Raw genomic sequence first — 22,275 nt, 5'->3', positions numbered from 1 at the left:
CTTGGCTTTCCGTTGCATTCTTCATCATTCATATCACCCTTGTTAGAGAGCAGATGCTAGATAAAAGAGGGTAGAAAGTCAGAAATTACTCTTATTTGGAAAATGAACCTGAACAGCAAGCAGAATATAGGATATTAGTCTAATAGTAAGAGTAACTTTTTTTTCCCAAAATGCTATTGAAGAGTCAAACAGCGTAGTCCAGGGTTGGACATTAAATAGGGAACCAAGAAATCAGCAAACGCAAGCTCATCCGGGTTACTGCATCACCTTCAATAAGGCTAGAAAATTATAGCTGTCTGCTTTTTGGCTATTTTTGTTACTTCCTTGTGGAAAGCTAGAGCAGAATCTTGTAAGTGAGAATCACTGGGAGCAGTTGGTTAAGTGAGGAAAGAGTGGGGTGATTAAGTGAAGATAGACGATCTTATCAGAAATGTGTCCTTGCTGTTGCATTTGAGCCATTCATACATGTGGAATTACATATGGATGTGTACCTAAAATGTAGGTGGTTCACTGTTTCGGTCAGTTAAAAATCTGTAGCAAAAAGCAAATAGAAATTTTGAATTTTTTTCTTTAAAAATTAATTTTTAACTAATTTGAATTTAACTAATTTAAAAATCATCGTAGGGGTCGTGTATTTCACCATCTTAAATACATTTCTGTTAAGAGGGAAGCAAGCATGGCCTTCTGAATGAGGGAATAGGACTTTTGTTGTAATCATCTAAAACCAAATATATTTGGAGTGTTGGCTCCAAAACAGCAATTTTCATCTAACCCGGGCACCTCTTACATGTCCCACAATTGTCAAAGAATGAATTCTTATGTGCAGGAGTGTTCCGAGAACAAAGCAAAGAGAACGCTGGTAAGAAATACCAAACATCAAATCATGGCTCTTTGCACATATTCTAATGTAAGGTTATAATTACTCAGAAAGAAAGACACTTTAGTGATGGTGATATGTTTAATTGTCACTGGAATATTTACCAGGACCGCTATTTTGGTTTTTTTTGTCATTTTGAAGTGGATGAAACCTGCAGAAAATATTTTATATACTTTCTTAAAAAATATGTGCATTATTTAATAGTTAAAATATGTTTGATCACACCACATCAAAAATGTGTATTCTAACTACAGTTAATCCTCATCTTCTTTCATCTTATAAGTGTTAAACATTCTCTACCTACTGTTAACTGAAACCAGAATTACAGGCTAACCGCTAGTCTAGTTAGTTTTAGTAGTCTGATGTATTTTTTTTCATTGAATTCATAGGAAAATTTGATAATGATGTGAGAATTAGTGGAGTTATTTCTAAGTTTTTACAATTGACTAGTATTTAATGGTCCCCCGAAGAAAAATGACATATTTGTACGTATTTAAGAATATTATACATTTCTATATTTTATAGATAAAATAGTTTTAGTGAAACATCTCATCATTACTCATTAAATGAGGATGGTTTGTTATCTTCTTTTTATAATTTAACATAAATGAATATATTAATTATATTTTCATCTTGATGCGAATCTTTTCTAGAAGGTTTAATCATTTCTTTCTAAGTATTTTCATAGTATACCATGATACATTGATATATTTACATAAACTGAAGAAAATATACTATTTCTGAGAAAAAATATGTCTGATTTTACTGATTATGTTGACATTGAGAGAAGCTTTGCTAATCAATGCTGTTGACTAATATATTGAAGTCATTGAAATTTTATCAAAAATATTGTGTTGACATAAATGTATTGACATTAACAGTGCGTTTCATTTTTTTCAACTGTGTCTTAAGATTTTCAGTCAAAAGTGGTGCCTTTGTAGAAAAAAAATAGCAGGCATAATTAATAGTTATTTGGCAAGTCTTACTAATGCAGTTCTCTGTCTTTGTCAGAAATTATGAAAAGAAATCAATCTAACGACTGGATAAAATACATTTTGTATGTTGGTTAAGTTCTCTTTAAAAATTTTAAATCAAAATCAAAAACTTCAAGTAAATATGTGACATTGATTTAACAAAACACTCTCTTTATGAATGAACTTTGCTCTTAAAATATCAGGCACAAAAGGATCACCGAGACAATTGTGACAATTTTTCTAGCAGTAAGATTTAGCAACGATCAATCAGGAAACCAAGAGTTCTCTGAACCTCAGGTGGCAAATGACTAAGACATGTGACTCTTTAGTGATTAAACCTAGAATGTTATCCATGAAGAAACATGCTACAGAGCCCTTCAGGATTTTATATTATGTATTATACCTTGTTCATGCTAGGGTGAAGGGATGTCTTCTCACTATTCTAACCCAATCTTCACATCTTGAATAATTAATTTACTAATAACTATTTTATAAAACTATTCTTACTGAATGAGATTTTTAAATTTTGGAATAATTTGCTATTTGCAAAAGAGTTGCAAAGATAATACATAGAGTTCTCATCCATCTCCCATCCATTTCCTGATAATGTTGACATTGAACGTTGCCATAGTACATGTCACAACTAAGAAACCAACATTTGTATATTACTGTTAACTGAACTCTAGACTTTATTTAGATTACACCAGTTTTTCCAGTAATGTTCTTTTACTTTAATACGATCCCACATTCCATTTAGTCACCATATGCCCTTATTCTCTTTTGGTTTGTGATAGTTTCTCAGTCTTCCTTTGCTTTTGTTTTATGATCTTGACAGTTTCGAGCAGTACTGGTCAGATGAATGCAAATTTAAGCCTGTCTGATGCAAAGCTCATTATTAGCCTGGGCTTATAGGTTTGGGGAAAGAATACCACAGAGGTGAACCTCCCTTCTTGTCACATCATATCAAAGGTACATGATATCCACATGACTTAGCATTGGTGACATCTACCTTGATAGTTGGTTACAGTAGTTTTTGAAAGATATCTCTCTGTAAAGCTACTGTTTTTTTCCCCTTTCCCTGCTCTATTCCTTCAAAGCGAGCCTCTAAATCCAGCTCAGGCATGGTGGGGTGAGGAGATAAGTTCTTCAAGATGGAGGGTGGAGTATCAACACATATGGCAGCTTGGAATGTTTTGGAAAGGAAGATATGTTCCTTCTACTCCATTTATTTATTGTAATCAGATATATTTTAACATTCTTTAATTTTATTTACAATCTCATTCAGGACCAGCATCATGGATGTGTGACCTATGGGGGCATGAAGGGCCCCACGCACAAAACGTTCCCACTCTTGCTTTAATGTTTTTGTGTTCAACTATCGAGAAATTCTTGGTTTTTGAACAACAGGCTCTATTTTTCCATTTTGCTCTGGGCCCCACAAATTATGGAGCCGGTCCTGATATCCTTAAGGAAAACCCATTTCTACCATTTGTAATGCTAATTAGCAAAACCCCAGGTGTGATGAGAGATTAAAACATAGAGAGGCAGAACCTGGAGTAGCCAGCCTTGTAGTAATTTTAATCAAAAGCTAACGGATCACACTTCCTGGAGTTCAATTCTAGATAATAGCAACTGATTCATCCCAGATGAGCTTAAACCAAGCAGCATATATAATACACTATAATACTATCTAAACCAAAATAATTTAAATTAAAATATGTATGACAAATCCCAATCTTTTAAAACATAGTCCAATCCAATAATTTAAGCATGTCTTTTGTTTAGTGTTGATTCCTCCGTAATAATTGCTTGGAATTTCTCATTTCCAATTTCTTTTGCCTGGCTCCTCTCTAAAACGGTGTTCAGGTGGGCAGTGTGAGTGGTGTGGCATGATTTTGTTGTGGTGGGGGTGAGCAGGGTTCTTCAATAGCGTTCGGTGGTATATTGCAAGATAAATGCCCCTCGTTCACTGGGATGTTCTTTGTTAGGCTCATTGAACTCTGGTGGCCTCCTTCACTTGCGTTTAGGCTACCTATAGCGCACATGGAGTCTCTGTGACATCTATCTGCATTGGGCACCTCCTGCTTGCCACAGCTAGCCTATTGTTCCTTGCCCGTCCCATCTCTACCTCTGTACCCTCAGCTGTTTTGGCACTGAGGTCTAAAGTGAGAGCAAGGACAGGAGAGCAGAAACCCTCCCTTTCCCTTAACATTGCCCTCACTCATCTATCACAATACTGACTACTTCCCTGTCTCGTTTTTCTTTCTTTTCCTCATTCTTAATGTCTCAGAACCTTAAAAAGTGACACTTTCTCTTACAGCACTTTATCCTTTGTTGACCTTATTTTTGTGACTTGACCCTCAGTGGTACGAAAGGGAATTCTATGATCTAAGTCTTCCAGGGTTAGCTCTTGCTGTGTTATTTGGAATCTGGGAAGAACTTAGCAAAACTTTCTCTACACAAAGCCTGGATTTTAAGCTTTTCCAGATTTCAAGGGTTGAATGCTCACTCTTGTCTTTCCTGGGGTAATCTACTCCTTGAGTATTTAGGATTGCCTTAAAATTAGAGTTTATGACTTTAATATTTTTAACATATTATCTTCTTACCTGTTTTGTCAATGAAAACCCATATATGTAAATATTTGAAATACTTAGATATAATATACTTTATCATCTTATATTCACAATTATACTCTCATAACAACCTGGAACCAAGAAAAAAATTAGAATTTTTGGATCCTCAGAGTTCCTCATCAAAATTTAGTGTCATGAGGAGAGCTGCTCCCCACTCCCAATTTTCCATTGATTTCTCTTTCCACTCATAGTGGGATCACACACCACAGGGCCTTGCCCCCTCTCTCAGCCTACATGTACAAGCTTGGTCTATACTCAAATGAAACCCGGGCCCTGTGGACTCTGCTTTCTGGGATGAGACACAGTTAGAGAAGGCCAGCGTGGGGTGTACTAAAACATCAGTGACAGTCTTATCTTTGTCTAGGGGCAAATTTATAAAAATAAAATCATACTTATGAAAATAAAATATAATCACTATTCCTACAATTTCTAGAGCTAACCAGTGTTAATAATTTGAAATATTCTCTCAGTCTCTATATAAATATATATAAATAAATCCATATATAGATATGAATATATGCATTTATGTATACATACACTCTGAGAGAGCAAGCTTTACATGATACTTTTCTGATTTAACAGAGTACTATAAGGATTTCCTTGTCATTCATTACTTAACCTTTAAAAGAGACTCTTAGTAGCTTCAAAACGTTTAATTTTATTGATGAGTACAATTTATTAAATGATTCTTCGATTGGTGGGCATTTAGGGTATCCCAATTTTTAAAATATTATAACTAATTATCTTATTACTTCATTAAGGTAGGAAGAATTATATTGCACCAAAATATATGGGCATCTATAAGACTTATATACTGAAGCTTTTAAGAGCTGTACTATAATTATATTTCCAGCACTAGAGTATATGTATCTATTTCACCTAGTCTTTGCCAATTAGGTAAATAAATAATGTTTTTTAATTTTTTAAAATTTGTCTTTCTTTTATAATTACTGAGGTTAAATATGCTTTCAAACGTTAATTGAACATCCACATTTCTCTGTTTTTATCATGCCTTTTTGTTAAACTGGTATCTTAAATCTTTTAAAATATTTCATCTGTCAGATGTGAGGATTGTTAAATGATTATTTCCATCTTCTACCAAAGCAACAGTCATTTGAATAGCGTGGACACCAACTCTGACCATAAACATTTAAAATTTCTAATATTATTTATGATGAGATATAGTCTTGTTTAGTGGTTTTTTTCTTAAAGATTGGCATTTGAGCTAACATCTGTTGCCCATCTTCTTTTTTTTTCCCTTCTTATTCTCCCCAAAGCCCCCCAGTACATAGCTGTAAAGTCTAGCTGTAAGTCCTTCTTCTTGTGCTGTGTGGGATGCTGCCTCAGCACGGCCTGATGACGGGTGCCATGTCTGCACCTGGGATCCAAACTGGCAAAACCCTGGGCTGCTGAAGCAGAGTGCATGAACTTAACCACTCAGCCACGGGGTCGGCCCCTTGTTTAGTGGTTTTTTTAAATGACATTAAAAAAAGATAATAGCATACATCACTCACTTCTTTTGACAATAGTTTCACAATCCATAGTAATGCATATTTTAATACTAATGCATAAATATAAAAGTCGTTCCAAGAATTTCCTTTTCCTGAGGTTTCCTATACATCACTAGTTAAGAATTAGGGTGTGTTTAAGTAATTTCCCCTCTGAAATTTTCTGGTAATAACCTAAATGTCTAATATGCTACAAGGCAAAGATACGTATCATTTATAGCATTTTTTAGTCCACATGTACCTTCTTGCACATTTGCATTGATTTATTCACACTCATCCAGTTTTCTATTCTATTTCTGATAATTAGAATGAATCTGTGAGATGGCTAGCTAGGTAGAATTAATTGTGTTGTTCATGGAGACCATTAAGTAGGGTAAATATTGGTTGACCTAAATTCACAATCCTAGCTTTATTTATACCTAATTTTAAACAAGAAGGGAAACCAAAAGTAGAAAAATATGAAGTATAAGTTATTTTATTTCTCTAAGAAAGTTGTAGCCATGTCAGTTAAATGATGTTTATGCGTTGTTTGAGTTCTCTTATGAGAAAAAAAACACTCAAGGCCAAGTTTGGCTCCTTTGCTATACACTATGTTACGTAATGTGTTGTTAAGAAGAAAGATCTTATAAATTATTATATGTATTCTTCATACTTAATTTTATTTTATGAATGATATTTGTATAGTCTTACAACTAGGCATATGGAGAGTGCATTGGATAAATTAGTTTCAGATTTATGGACTAAATTTCTTTCTCTGGTATGTCATTCTGTTTTCAGGAAAGATGGCTCTTCATGCGAACACATATGTTTGTGCTAAATAACCTGTAATTCAACGGAGGTGGCACAGTGACCTAACCATTAGGAAGATCGATTTTGCCTCAGCGTAGCTCTTTGCAACAGAAGTACCCTTCAGGTAAGTTGAAAAGTCATCAAGCATGTAGTCAAAATGAGCAGTTGAAGATTCCAAAAGAGGAAGGAGAATTGTAACTTGCTACTGAAAAAGCATTACAACTCCCAAAGAAGTCAAGCAGTCATCTGCCAAAATGAAATTGCCTGCAGTTTTTGACTATTGTTTTCCCTTTTCTTAATCTTTTCATTGGTTTAATAACTGTGGTTAAGAAAAACACACTTTTGTTTCTTTGAAACAAAATATTTTACCACATAACACTACACTATATTAAGTGCTTGCTGGAAGGAGTACTTAATTATCATTTTCAGAGTAATGAGAATATATGCAAGAAATTCTGAGTGTTCTTCAAGTGCAAAAGGTTTCGAAACTAACATTGTAAGCTATGATAATTACAACAACTTGGCCTTTCTATTGTCTCTTTTCTGCAAGCTTCTTGGTTCATAGACTTCATTCACCAAGTCCTTTGCAACCCTCAAACAAACTCCATATTTTTTACAGGAGTAAGTCCTATTTGTGATCACTCCCTCTTCTGTTTTTGTATTTGTTTAATCTTCATTTTCAGGGTCTTTCCAAATAATTCAGAAGTAATACATATCTTTCCCTAAAAGAACAATGCATCTTTTTTCTTGAATGAATTCTGGCAGGAATTCTGTGGTTGGCCATTTTTAGCACAGTCCAGTGGAATTTTTCAAAAGGAATAAATCTTACGTAAAGAAAACAGGACAAGAACAACAACCTCAAAGTTTTGAAGCAAATTGCTCCAGAAGAAATTCTTTTACCTAATGCATTGGCTCTATGAAATCTTTCTTTCCTCAAGGTGTTCTGGTAAATTTTCTTTCTAAATATGATCTCAGGGATCCAAAAATGAATGAAGAGCAAGAGGGAGAGAGGGAGAGAGAGAGATGGAGAGAGAAGAGAAAAGAGAGAAGAAAGAAGAGAAAACTATGTGTCTTCTTTTAATCGCACCTTAGAAGTCACGTAGAATCACTTCCACTGCATTCTGTATTCAACAGAAGTACAAAGGCTGGCGCAGAATCAAGGAGAGGAGAACAAAAAGACTGCAAAATGCCATCACCAGGCACTAGCTAAATAACTGTGGTACTTCTCTAATCTAGAATTCTCTGGAGCTATTAAAAAATGAGAATGGACTCTAAGAAATATTATTGGTTAGTGAAAAACAAAGGAAAAGAATAATTTATATAATATAATGCTAAAAGGGCAAAGAAGAGCATTATCATGGACTTACATTTGCCTGTTGAAAACTTTGGAAGGAAGCTGAAAACTGTGGATGATGTGGGGAGTATGGTGTTGCAGAGAGAACTGGGCAGCTAGAGAAGGCAGGAAGAAGAAGGTTTCAAATGATATTGTTTCTATGTTTTGAATTTTAATTTTTAAACTTCCTTACCTATGCAACAGTATTTTATATAAAATAATATATAAAGCCAGCCAGATAAGTAATAATTATGTTAATCAGTTCTTTGTGCAAAGAAATACACTGGTACTAAGTGCTTGAACATTTAGAAGGAAGTGATAACAGAGTAACATATAAACCATTCTTCATAAAGCATTGGGATTTATTACTGTATACAAATGTCTATAAAAGCAAAGGTTATTGTATGCTAATAAATTTCTTTTTCTATGATTTTGAAATACAAGTTGTTCTGCACTTTTAAAATGTAGAGTCTGCTTTATTTTTTGAGGAGGAAGATTCCAAGAGTGAATAATCATCTGTGAATATTACCTTTGAGTAAATGGAGTAATACACAAATTTGGGACAAACATTTTCAAATTTGAGTGTCAAAGATATTTTGTTGTGACAGTAAATATGCCTGGTGGATAAAATGTTTCCATTTCTATGCTACTTATATTATCACTGTCTCATGAAGTCAATGTAAAGGTTATAGCTGGAAGCAATATTTATAAAGAATTAAAGATCTATTCTTTCTTTTGGTAAGGAATATTTAGTTTCAGCAAATACTTTATGTTTAAACATATTTATTTGCATATTATTTCACTTGCATATCTGAAAATTTTATTTAGGATGATATACAGTTTTTATACTTAGGTTTAAAATCCATTTCTTATTCTATAGAGCAAGTGTGACTATTTAAAAGAGTTCTCATAGAGCGGAAATAATGATATTTTATATTATTAACTAAAATACACCTTATTTTTACCACAATTATGTTTTCATTTTACTTTTTTTACTTTTAAAATCAGGTATTAAATTTTTCAAAATGATTTCCAGGATATGCACACAATCTATATTAATATTTAACTTGTGCTATTGTAACTCTGCCTCTAACTTATTCTTGTTGAAAATATGAAGCACTGTGCAATTCCAAAAGTTTTCTGTAATCATTTTAATAGTTCTTTAGTAGAAATGATATTTACATTTGACACTAGACGTGATGTGTGCTGGATAAATATAACGTTATAGACATGGAACAGATAATACAGTGACAAAGTATTGGCAAAATATTTTCAATGCAGCAGAAGATATATTGATTAAGGGGAAAGAGGGAGGAATCTGTGGATTCTCCATTTGTGTGCTGTAGGCAACTGAGAGGCTCTTTGTGGTATTTAAATACTAATATTGGAGGAGAGTAAAGACATGTATGCTCTAGACATATCTGCTACTAAAAGTAATTATCGCCTAGGGGAGTCAGTGTCACTGTACTTAGTTTCCTTGTTTCAACTATAAATTAAAACATTATACTAGAATGACAGTAAGCAATTTTCAGCTTTCTATATCTATGGCTAGTTAAGGATTCAAAGTGGAGAAAATAAATAAATGAAAAGAAAGAATGAAATAATATTAATGACATGGGTGTGTGATAAAACAACAGTTTTTCATGTAGAATTTACTAACCATTAACTGTTCTATTCATGATGTAGTGATTTTCACTTGACCAATAGAGATAATGCATATTTGCACATGTGCCAATACATATTTCTAAAATTAACTTATATTGATGCATGCCAATCAAAAGATTGGAGTCACTGGGCAAGATTTAGCTGTAGATATTTCCTGCATCCTCATAACTGCTCTTCTGTCACATAAATTTTTCATCAAACCCTATTGATGGAACACACTACTTACTTGTCCCACTAGATTCAACATAAAATACATTACAGAGGATAAAAATGCTAAAATGTTTAAGAGTAAATGAATTACACACTATATTCAAGTTTACCAGGGAAAAGAATCTACCCAATTTGTTTTCTGTCCCCTGAAATGATATATATATATAGTTAGATATACTAATTTGTCTGAAGGTTTTTTACAAGGTAATTTGAAATTTTGTTTTAACTTGGGAAAAGACTTAGCAATGTAGAAATAAAGGAAGCTAGCTGAAAACAGAATTATTGATTGGATTTTAGAAATTGATTTAGGAGATAGGAAGGTTGGGGAGATATTTTCAGTGATCAATAATAGATTAAGGGCAGTTAGCAAGGGAACAAGGCTAGAGAAAGAGGCAACTTAATATCATGTCAAGGAGATTTAATTACTGAGCCTAAAGCAAACTGCTATTTAGCTAAGAATTCTTGTTAGTAATGAAACTAATTTATCCTTTTTGACTCATTTTTCAGAAAACCTTGTGATTTCTACCTGAATACTAAATTAGACAACACAAAACAAGATTTCCAGGTTTCTCAATGATACTCATTTTATTTTTATAAAGCTAGACTTAGAAATTCTCCAATAATGCCTTTCTGAGGATTTAGGCCTTAGAAATCAAAACTAAAGGGCTTGAATCAACCCCATCCCCAAGCCTGTGTTTTACTGCTCTCTGTAAAACTGAAACAGGCTAACCACTGTACTCGACTGGGCGACATTCCCAGTGTTCTAGTCCATACAATACTCTCCTCACATATTCGAATCCCTTAATCTTACTCCAAAAGCATCCCCTTTGGATTCCGTCAACATATTTGTTCATGGTGTATTTGTTGCATTTTTAATACGTTACAGAGACTGTGTTAGATACTGGTGATAAAGCCATGAATAAATATAAACAATAGTCCCTACCTGCAGGGATGTATTATCAACATAAATCAAGAAAATGTATGCTTATTTTGCATTCTGATAAGTGCTATTGAAAAAACAATAAAGCAGAAAAGCATAACCGGGATTGTGGAGGATATTGCAATTTTATAGAGAGTAGTCAGGGAAGGTCTCTTAGAGAGTGTGATGTTGGACAAAAGACATGAGAGAGGGCATGAGCAAGCTGGGAAGTTATCTTGGGAGATTGTTTTAGGCAAGAGAGCACTCAACTGCCAGGAAGTGGGAGAATGCTGTGTGTGTTTGAGAAAGATTTTTACACCATATGTTTAAATTTTATTTTAATTTTTGGAAAGGCCTAGAGAAGCAGAAATAAAGTAAGCTAGGTGAAAAAAGAATATTGATTGGGTTTGAGGAATTAATTTAGGAGATAGGAAGGTTGGGAAGGAATTTTGTATTTGAGCAACAGGTCAGTGTGACTGGAGCCAATTGGCCAGCAAGGGGAGTTGTAGAAGATGAAATCAGAGATGTTAAGAGGGACTGGGTATCCTAGGGCCTGCAGTCCTTTTCACTAACTCTCACTTTATTCTGAGAGTTTGAGAAAAGGAGAGATATGATCTGACTTGGTTGCATCACTGAGTGTAAACTGAAAGGGGATGACAGTGGGAGCTACTGCTATAGCCTAGGCAAGAAATGACAATGGTTTGGGGCAAGGAGGTAAAACTGGAAATAAGGAAAAGTGCTCAGTCTGGATATACTTTGAAGGGGGAGCCAGGAGAATTTTCTGCAATGTTGGATGTGAGGAAGAGGAGAAACAGGTGAGTCAAGCATGACACTAGGTATTCTGGTCTGATCATCTTGAAAGCATGGCGGACACCTACCAAGACATGGAAAATTGCAGGTAAAGTAAGTTTGAGAGAGAAGATAAGGAGTTTGGTTTTGAATGTAAGTTCAATATGTCTACTAAATATCTAAGTGGAGTTTTCAAGTAGGCAATTGGTTTAAAATGTATGTGGAGTTCATGGGAAGTGGTCCAATTGGGCATGTAAATTAGGGACCATAAATCCTGGAGAGTGAAAATAGGTGAAAACCGATGTTGAATGACTAAGCCATGAGACACTGCACTGTGAGGAAAGCAGGAAGAAGGGAAACCAGAAAAGAAACTGCTGAGGGGCTGGAGAGGTATGAGGGTGGGGGGTCGTGGTCCAGCCTTACAATCTATTTCTTCAGAGAGTAACTTGTCTCACATTTGAAGCTCAGCATTTTGTTTATTTGTTTTTTAAACAAATGTCATCTTGGTATAAATCATTTCTCAAAGAAGCATTTTGATTTTTTTCCACCTGAAAATGGGTGATTTTATATGGAGAGTTGAAAAGAGGACCCTTAAATGACTTGTTATTTCTGCAGGCTGTGAAGAAGAGCCTATTAATTCTGCAAAGAGAACTTATTAATTCTGGGTAACTCTAGGGAAACTTTGATTTCAAATGTATTGTCCCTATCAACTAACGGCATTTCAGAGGAATTCCAATACGAAGTTATCAAAAATGCATTCCCCAAATTTCCTTTCACACCTAGAAGTGGAACAAAATTCTCTTTCTCCAAATGTGTGCCGTGCATTGATAAAATATATGTGAATTTGTATTCTCATATGTGAGAATCATGTGATAAGACAGCATCATGTTTATACGGAATAAATGTTTAAATAAGTTTATTTCAGGAACATTGAAACATACTGAAAACAATTCAGTTACCCCCTCACAGGTCAGAACACCTATACACTATGCATATTCAATCAAGAAGAAATTAACTGTATTGGGGGAGCAAAATAGTCAATAATTTATTAGCCTGATTTAAAAAAATCCTCACACTTTTGAAAGCTCTTCTGTCATGTAGCTTTTGAATTGCTTGCTTGTTTAATGGTTCTCTAGAAAACAATTAACACATTCTCAATATTTTTTCCTAAGAAACAGTAAATTATGGATATAAACTCAGATACTCATTTTAATTTTCTAATGCACATAAACCATCATCCTGTCTCGTAATTACATTAATTCATTTTTCCATGGCTGCTAATTAGCTGTATGCTGCAAGATAACAAGGTAAATGTTTTTATTTTCTAAATAATTGTAAATAAGTGTATTATGAACATATCAAACTATATCTGCATGATTAATTTTAACAATTATTTAGTGCATATTATAAAAAGACTGGACACATCATCGCTATTGTGTTTCAGAAAATGAATAAGCTAGGAAGGTCCTTAGAAAACAGCTAGTTCTTATATTTTCACTTTGAGAAATGAAAAAACAGGCCAGTACTGATAAAATTTTAAGAGTAATTTGACATAAAAACAGTAACAGATTTCATATATCTGGCCATTACTGATTTTATCTTATCAGTGACTCTTAAAATTCAGCCCTACATAAATCCATAATGCCATGTTATGTTAGCAGGCAAAACAACTTCAAATTGCTTTCCAAAATAAGAATTTTGATTATATACAAGAGATAGATTTTTTAAATAAAATTTTTCAATTTTAAGATAATTTTAGGTTTTAAAAAGTATTGTAAGATAGTACAGAGTTCCTGTACACCCTTCACCCAGCATGTCAACATTTCATATGACCATGAGACATTTGTCAAAACTGGTAAAACCACAGCATACATTATCATAAACTAAACTTCTGGCTTTATTTAGATTTCACAGTTTTCCAACCGTCCTAGGATCTAATCCACAATTCTGCATTGCATATAGTAATCACATCTCCTTATTTTTCATGACCTTGAAACTTTTGAAGACTACTGGTCAGATGTTTTGTACAATGTCCTCAGTTTTGTTGTTCTTTGATTTTTTTTTATGACTAGTCTGGGGTTATGGATTTTGGAAAATATCACAGAGGTGAAGTACCCTTTTTATCATATCATTTCATAGGGGATACATGAAATCAACATGATTTATCACTGGTGATGTTTAAATTGATTATTTGGTTAAGATAGCACCACACTAAAGTTACTTTTGTCCTCCTTTCCACGCTATTATTTGGAAACTTGTCACTAAGTGCTGCTTTTTCTCCTGGATAAAGTAGTTAAGGAATTATTTAATACTTCCCCAATTATTTATTTATGTAATAATTTATTATAGCACTTTGAAGTCATGTATATTTACTTTATACTTTGCATTAAAATCCAAAAGGATGCTTCATTTATTTTGTTTTTCAAATTAGTCCAGCTTTGGCCTTTGGGAGCTCTTTCAGGTTGGCTCCTGTGTCTCTTTGATGTGCCCGATCCTTTTCCTTTTTAGTACTCCCTTGCTTTCTGGTACTACAAGACACCCCAGAGTCATTTTACATTTTCCCTTCCCCAAGCTGTAGAATCAGACATTTCTCCAAATAGTTCTGATTCCCTTTATTGGAGAATGGTATTTAGAAACAAATATCAGGGCTCTGGGTATGCTCATTGCAATTGGGATGTCACTGCTTCTAGCCCTTGGCAGTAGCTATGCATCTGGATCTATATCAAACTAATTATGTGTTCATGTTAACGTTTCCAACTCCAGCACAGTGCCACACAGTTCTTCCTAGCTTTCCCGGACATTTTACTTCTAAGGTGACCAACAGTTCTTGTTTGCTCAGGACTGAGTGTTTTTCTAGTATGTGGCACTTCAGTGCTAATACTGTGACAATCCCAGGCAAACTGGAATCGTTGTTCACTCTAACTCCCTCTTCAACATTGAGAAACCTGACTCCGCCATCATTCAAAACTATACGTGGATAAAATATTCATTCAAAATACAAAATGAACCAATAACAGAGTCCAAAATGTTCGTTGAAATGGTTTCAGATTCCACACTGCAACTACTCTTTTAAAAAGTACTATTTGCCAAGTTTTGGTGTAGTATCAATGAATATCTATAATTATCTGAAAAGGTTGAAATATGCTCTTCCCTTTTCTAGCTAGCTATCTGTCTGAGGCTAAATTTTCTCACATACTTCAGTCAAAACAATATATCACAACACACTGAATGTAGAAGTAAAAATTAAGATCTTATCTGTCGATTATTGAGGCAGATGAAAATTCTGTGATCTATTAACAGGATTTTTGTAAATTAAAATGAAGCCACATTTCACTACAATTTATTTTGTTTGTTTTGGAAAAAAGTTGTTACTTTTCTATAATACTTATTTATATTACCATGTAATGGAATTATTACTATTAATTTAATCAAATTATAAACAAAATGTTTTCAAACTTGTTTGAATTTCTAGTATTGTAAGTATTGTTAGATATTATTTATATAACTAAAGCACTTGGGAACTTTAATAATTTTTAGGAGTGTAAAGAGAGTCCAGGGGGCCGGCTCCATGGCTGAGTGGCTAAGTTCGCATGCTCCACTTTGGCAGTCAGGGGTTCATGGGTTTGGATCCTGGGCATTGACCTACACACCACTCATCAAGTCTTGCTGTGGTGGAATCCCACATAGAAGAACTAGAATGACTTGCAACTAGGATATACAACTATGTACTGGGGCTTTGGGCACAAAAAAAAAAAAATGTGAGGAGGATTGGCAACAGATATTGTTAGCTCAGGGCCAATCTTCCTCACCAAAGATATAATAATAACGCCTTTAAAAAAAATAAAGAGGGTCCCAAGACAAAAGTCTTTGAGAACAGTTGCCTTAAACAAATATTTGAAAGGAGAACTTTATCAATTCTGAATACTAAAAACCAACAGGAAAGAATTTTTTAGATAGTTAATAATAAAATTAGGTTGAAACTTATTCCCCAGCTAAATAATAATAATAACAAAAAGGTTCTCATCTTGATCTTTTTAACTTCATTAAGCATGTATCCTCTCATGTGAGTTACATATTATAAAATTCAATAGATATCCTGTTACACCAAGCATGACTAAATTATCTCCAAGTCAAATCCATTCCAAATCTAGGGTGAGTCAACCACGTTATTTTGAGATAGAAAATGGAAGTCTTGACATATATAACTATATACATATATATTTTGTTGTTATTGTTTATTTAAGTTTTCTCTTATATACCTCTCCACAGACTATTAGTGAAACACTTTCCGGATCTTAGAATCTTACCCAAAAAGAAGTGGTCAGCTTATCTGATCTGAAAACAGCGGACTATCTCTGAACAGTCATACTAAAGCTCGCTATAATTAAGAAATAATACTAACCACCACCAATTGCAGAGCTGTGCTTCGAATAGCATGTTCCAGGGACAGGATGCTTCCTCAGGACAGTCTAGTTTCAAATATTCTGTCATGTTGGACATATAAACCACAAATACACCCTGAAAATTCCATCATTTTTGTACCGAAACAATATCCCTTTCTTCCTTCACTGAGAATTGATCAATGCTGACAAGATTCTAGTCGTAGGGCTAAGCTTGGGGTGCCCTGTCTACATCTTGGTTTATCTTCAAGAATGAAGTCAATGTAGAAGGCTAAAGAGGAGGTCAATATGCATCCCAACAGGTCCAGTAAAGTTACATTTGTGTGGGGAAGGTGATTGACTCACAGAACTGCTCAGTGGAGAGTTTTAAATATGGAGTCATTAGAAGAAAGAAATAAGTCAACAAGCGCAGTGTTGGTCAGGTCTTGTTTGTATTAAGCATACACAATAATTTTTTTAAAGAAGGAGATAAAATACAGAGAGTTTTGCTTCATAAAGATAATTTAAAAAACATACAAATCTGAAAATAAAATACATGCCTATCAATAGGAAATTGTTGAAAAAATTGTGGAACTCAATACAATGGAATTTTACACCTTTATTAGTAAAATGAGGTAGATTTATATCAATTGACTTTGAGTTTTAAAATGTGAATAAGGCAAGCTGCAATAAACTCTATATAAAGAGCAAATTGAAACATGAAATGAAGACACACACCTTATATACGTGTTTATATGAAGACACACACCTTATATACGTGTTTATATATTGCAATTGACTATATGATCATGCTTGCAAGTTGGAAAATAAAAGAACCAGGCTCTTAACATGTTTGGAGTGTGTGTATGTTTGGTGTAAATTACTGGTTGCATGGAACAAGTAATAATAAAGGTAAAAATCCATCACATTTCTAAAAGAACGCATATTTTGAAGCCATTTATGTTGTGGGGTGACAGGTTATTTTTGCTTTTATTCTTGAATTTCTTAGCATTTTTATGATGACTATATAATTAGAAAGACAAGAAAATATTTTCCATTTGGGAGGAAGTATTTTTTCTGGAAGTAGTATGAGGGATGATATGGAGATAACTGAGCTAGAGAAAAGAATAGTACTTTAATATTGTTATAATCCAATTAAAAAATAAGGAAGATTGGAAGTAAGGAAGTGACAATGAAAAGATAGTGTAGGTCCAGGCCCGTGGTATAGCAGTTAAGTTCACGTGCTCTGCTTTGGCAGCCTGGGCTGGTTTTGTGGGTTCAGATCCAGGGCAAGGACCTACACCATTTGTCAGCCATGCTGTGGCAGTGACCCACATACAAAAGAGAGGAAGACTGGCACAGATGTTAGCTCAGGGCTAATCTTTCTCAAACAAAGAAAGAAGAAGATTGACAACAGATGTTAGCTCAGGGTGAATCTTCCTCAGTATAAAAAAAAATAAAGATAGCATAGCAGCTAGCTAAACAAATTGTTAAGTTGTTAAAACACATGGGATTTATTGACTTCTTGGATGTGAAAAGGGAGTAAATTACTTGAAATCAGGATAACAGCTAGATTTCTCCTTTGGGCAGATGGCTAGACTGTGAGTTCATGCACTAAAATGACAACAGGAAAAAGAACATTTCAAAATGGAAGATGATGAGTTTGGTTGTACATATTTATTTTGAGGAGACTGAACATATTTTCTTGGAACACAGCAGAAATACCTGATCTAGAAATGTGGAAGTCATCAATTTAGATGTGGCCACCCAAGGTAAGGAGTTATAGGAAGAACAGATATTTAAACACAGATAATTTTAAAAAGAAAAACTGAGGAGAAAGAGCAGAATATTTTAAAGGCACCTGCAAAGTAGACTGTGAATTAGGGTAAAGGGGAGAAGATCAATCAAAGGTTGTCGTAAATCTATCGGAAATGTTTAAATGACATAGACATCTACGGTATCCGACACAGAAGAGAGCCAGTGCAGATAAACACTGTAAAGTTCCAACTGATTTTGGAAATCTGAAAGTGATTGGTATATTAATGAGAAGAGTTTAAGTAAAAGAGCACACAAGAATTAACACCAAATGAAGTGTAGGAATCTGCAGACAGAGGATCTGGGAATTGCTTTGAAATATGTGACTAAGAAAAAAAGTGGGATGGAATGATAACTAAGGAGCTTTGTGGATTTGAAGCAGGACTTCGGCTTTTGTGCCTTTATGATGGTTTGTTTGTTTCCAGTCTGTCATTCACGTGCAGAAGTGACAAAATATTTGTATTCATGGTTTGGTTCAGAAAATAGGATCATAACACCTGTAGTAGGGGGTAGGTGATAAGGAGATATCAAATATTTTAACACAGTTTTACACATGAAGATGAGAATTTTTCAAATTATTGCTTTCTGCTTTGTATAAACCCAAACATAATTTTAGTCTTTCTTATTTAAATTTATTGCTTTGCTTTTGTTTTCTTTGAGTGAGTTTAGTATTTTTGCTAGCATTCAGAGTTGAATATTTAATTAATTTTCAATCTTTAATTATTATTACTGTTAAGAATTTAAGCCTATAAAGTTTCTTCTGGTTATTCTTTTAAGAGTATGTCATAGTTGTGATATACAATGTTTTTCTTTTTATTATTTTCACAAATTATCTAATTTTGATATTTGCAATTTCCATGTAGATTAAAGAACTGTTTAGTAATACGCTTTTAAATGTTCTGGAGAAGGAAAATTTTTGTTTTTTAATTTTGTTATTATATTGTAATAAAACAATGAGGTTTGTATTGTTTCTAATTTATCAAGTATTGAATTTTGTGTAATTAAATGAATAATAATATAATGATAATGATAATAATATGCATTTATATTCCACATAAACTTGAAAGATAGTATATTCTATGTATATGGGGAAAAGTTTGATAAATCCATTAGATTTGCTTTATTGATTATGTTGTTTATGTTATTAAACGTATATTCATTTTTTTCCAAAATTTGACCTGTCTTGAACTGAGCACTGTATTTTAATATCTCCTGTCATTATTAGGTTTCTTCTTGCTTTATCCATATTTCTACCTTGTTATATGGCGTATCAAGATTCACAGTTTAACTTAATTGTGAATTATGGTATTGAAAGTTTAAATTAATTTTTTGTATCATTTAATGTTTTGGGGGTTTGAGTTCTATCTTGTATGATCATGGTCATACCCCTAGCATTTTTGTTGCTTGCATTTACCTGATAAAATTTTGTCCATACTTTTATTTTTATCCTTTTTGCAGGACTCCTTTTTAAGACATGTCTTATGTATACAAAATAATATTGGGTTTATATATTTATAATACACATTATATACGTCTAATCTTATTTACTTGGTCTTGCTTTATGCTTTTAATAATGTCCCTTTTTTGCCTTTCATTTTGAAGCTTTTAATGTGCATTTAATATGGACTGTGCTGGGTCTATTTATACTTCTTTCTCTGTTTAATATTTCGTTTTGTTTTTTCTTTTTATAACACCTTTGTTCCTCATGCATCTCATTATTTTTGATGTATTTCTTTAGGAGCACTGGCTACTTTGGCTGAATTTCTCTTGGAGTGACTGTGCAGAAACTCTTGTCCCTGGGTTACACCTGCACTGCTGCATTTAGGGAGCCTCTCTTGCTGTCAGAACTGGGCCATTCCTGGTGTGCTGACCCTTCAGCAGGTGACTCTGCTCATCAAGGAAGTTCCATGGACCTCTGTTCCAACTCTTCTTTTCAAAGTCCAATCTCCCTTAGCTATAATATGTTTATTTTATAAGGATGGAGTGGGAGACCAGATGTTAGACCAATCTACCTGTCCCTTCTGTAACCTCCTCCCATCCAAACCTGCTTCTATAATCCCTCTGGTTGTTCCTGGTTAGAGCCCAATATGAGAATGGAAGAAACAATGATCCATACAGAGACGTGTGAGGCAGAAAAGGAAGTCATAAAAGGACCTCTCAGACTGCCTGTGGAATCAGAGCAACCTTTACTCCAAGAAAAATGAAAGTGACGATGGCTCTTATAAAATGAGGACTGAATTGAGTTTGCAAGACACTGGTGGAGTTGAGCACTTGGCCACAGTTCCAGTAGTAGAAAAACATTCAGTAACTATGCAGAGTGTAATGGATGTTGGAGTAACTGGCTGGGATTTTTGCTCCAAAAAGTTGGAAAACTTGCAGCATCTGCAAGTTTCCAGTAGGTGGTGTCTTTCTTCTCCCTCCTATTGCCTGCGACAGTGGATATGTGTCGATCAATGTAGAAAAGAGATGAAAAGATGGAAATAAAGAAAAAAAATCAATAAATAAGGAGAGAAAGCAGCACCTGAAGTGAACTAGATCACCGAAGAGGCAGCAGAATCTATCACACGGAGCCTTGTGATGTCCGGGGGTCTGCAGGAGAGCTTTTGCTAGGCTGGTGTCTTGAGGACATGAATGTTCTCTCTTAGTGGATACAACAGCCACAAAGCAGTGGTGGTGACAAGGTGTAGGAAGCTACAGTGTTTGTCACCACATTCCCTAGGTCAGGAAGAAAGGACTAGCTGGAAATACTACATTCAAACTTTGTGATTTGCCTTCTCAGGCTTAGCAAAGTAGTATCTGCTGTAAAATAAACCTGATGGTATATTTCTAATAGTATTTATGAGCAAAATATGACTGTCACCATTTTGTAAAAATGTGCCTCTGTTTAGAAATTAGCCTATCATCATTGCATGTCGATATGAAGAGGAAAAAATCTGTTTGTTGCCCTATTCTCCAGTGAAATAATATCCTCTTTTTATTTTAATAAGACATTCTTCCTTGTGCTTTATAGCGTAGAGCTGAAAATTAAAACTTACATTATAGCTTTAACATTAGAACTGACTTTTTAAAAGAAATGTTTGCAATAGAACTGTAATTACCTTTTGTTTAAGCATTTAAAAGCAATTAATAGAATTAAGGATGTTATTACACAGAAGAAAATAATGTGACAGAAAGGCTTTCTCATAGTCTGTCATCATCCAAAGCTCCCACCCTTTACTTCTCTAGACTGCTGTTTCCTGCCCTTACTGCCCCCTCCAAGAAGGCACAGCCACTTTTTTGTTTCTTCTTAGTCCTTTTTTTTTTTTTTTTGAGGAAAATTATCTCTGAGCTAACACCTGCTGCCAATCCTCCTCTTTTTGCTGAGGAAGATTGGCACTGAGCTAACATTGGTGCCCGTCTTCCTCTATTTTGTATGTGGGATGCCTGCCACAGCATGGCTTAATGGGTGGTGTGTAGGTCCGTGCCTGGATCCAGACCGCCAAACTCCAGGTCACCAAAGTGGAACGTGCGAACTTAATCACGAGGCCACCAGCCTGGACCCAATGTCTCTTCACGTCTTTGCAAAACTTTGATTTTGAATTCTGTGAGCCATTAATGTTTCTAAACCATGTCGACTGGAACAGAACAGTGATCCTTGTTTGTTCACCATTTTTAGTTGCTTTCCTTTGATCTGAATCATAGATGAGTGGTGGGTTTCTATGACAAAAATGATTATTAAGGGCCTAGAAATAATGATCTCCCAGTAATACATTATCAACATGCATTATCAGCCCGTTGGGCACATTATTAGAAAATTCAATTCACCTGTACTTAGAGATGGAGCTCCTATGATGATTTTACTTTCTAAAGCTAATTGCGCATTAGTGTATTCATGCATGGATGTTTAGTCATGAGCAATTATCAGATCAAGTGAAACAGTTGAATGTATATCTTCCATTTTCAAAGCCTTTGAGTACAGTTTGTTTTGTATGACATTTTCTCCGTTTATAATATTAGGCGAAAAAAATAAATTACTTAAACATTAAATTCATAAGATCCACATAAAAGGAAATTAATAATGAACCAGAAAAATATTGGTACCGTACATGGTTGATGGACAGAACATAATACATTTTTGTGATCTAAATCATCAGTTCTAGTTAGTGATGGCAATAAGTACTTACTAGGAAGTACTGTACATTCTCCCAATAATTCACGTTATAGACACTTTATTTCAAATGCTGCCTTGCCTCATACATAGTTTATCTTATCGTTAGCAGACCATGTATACACTGTTATACAAATAGGTAAAATTGCTCTTATTGAGATGCATAAGGACCATTTTCCACTCCAAATTGATTTGCTTTTTGGCCACATAGTTTATCATTAAGGAAGAACAGAAAGT

Source organism: Equus caballus, chromosome 8 (genome assembly GCF_041296265.1).
Source record: "Equus caballus isolate H_3958 breed thoroughbred chromosome 8, TB-T2T, whole genome shotgun sequence".
Classification (NCBI taxonomy): domain Eukaryota; kingdom Metazoa; phylum Chordata; class Mammalia; order Perissodactyla; family Equidae; genus Equus; species Equus caballus.
This window is presented reverse-complemented; position numbering follows the sequence as displayed.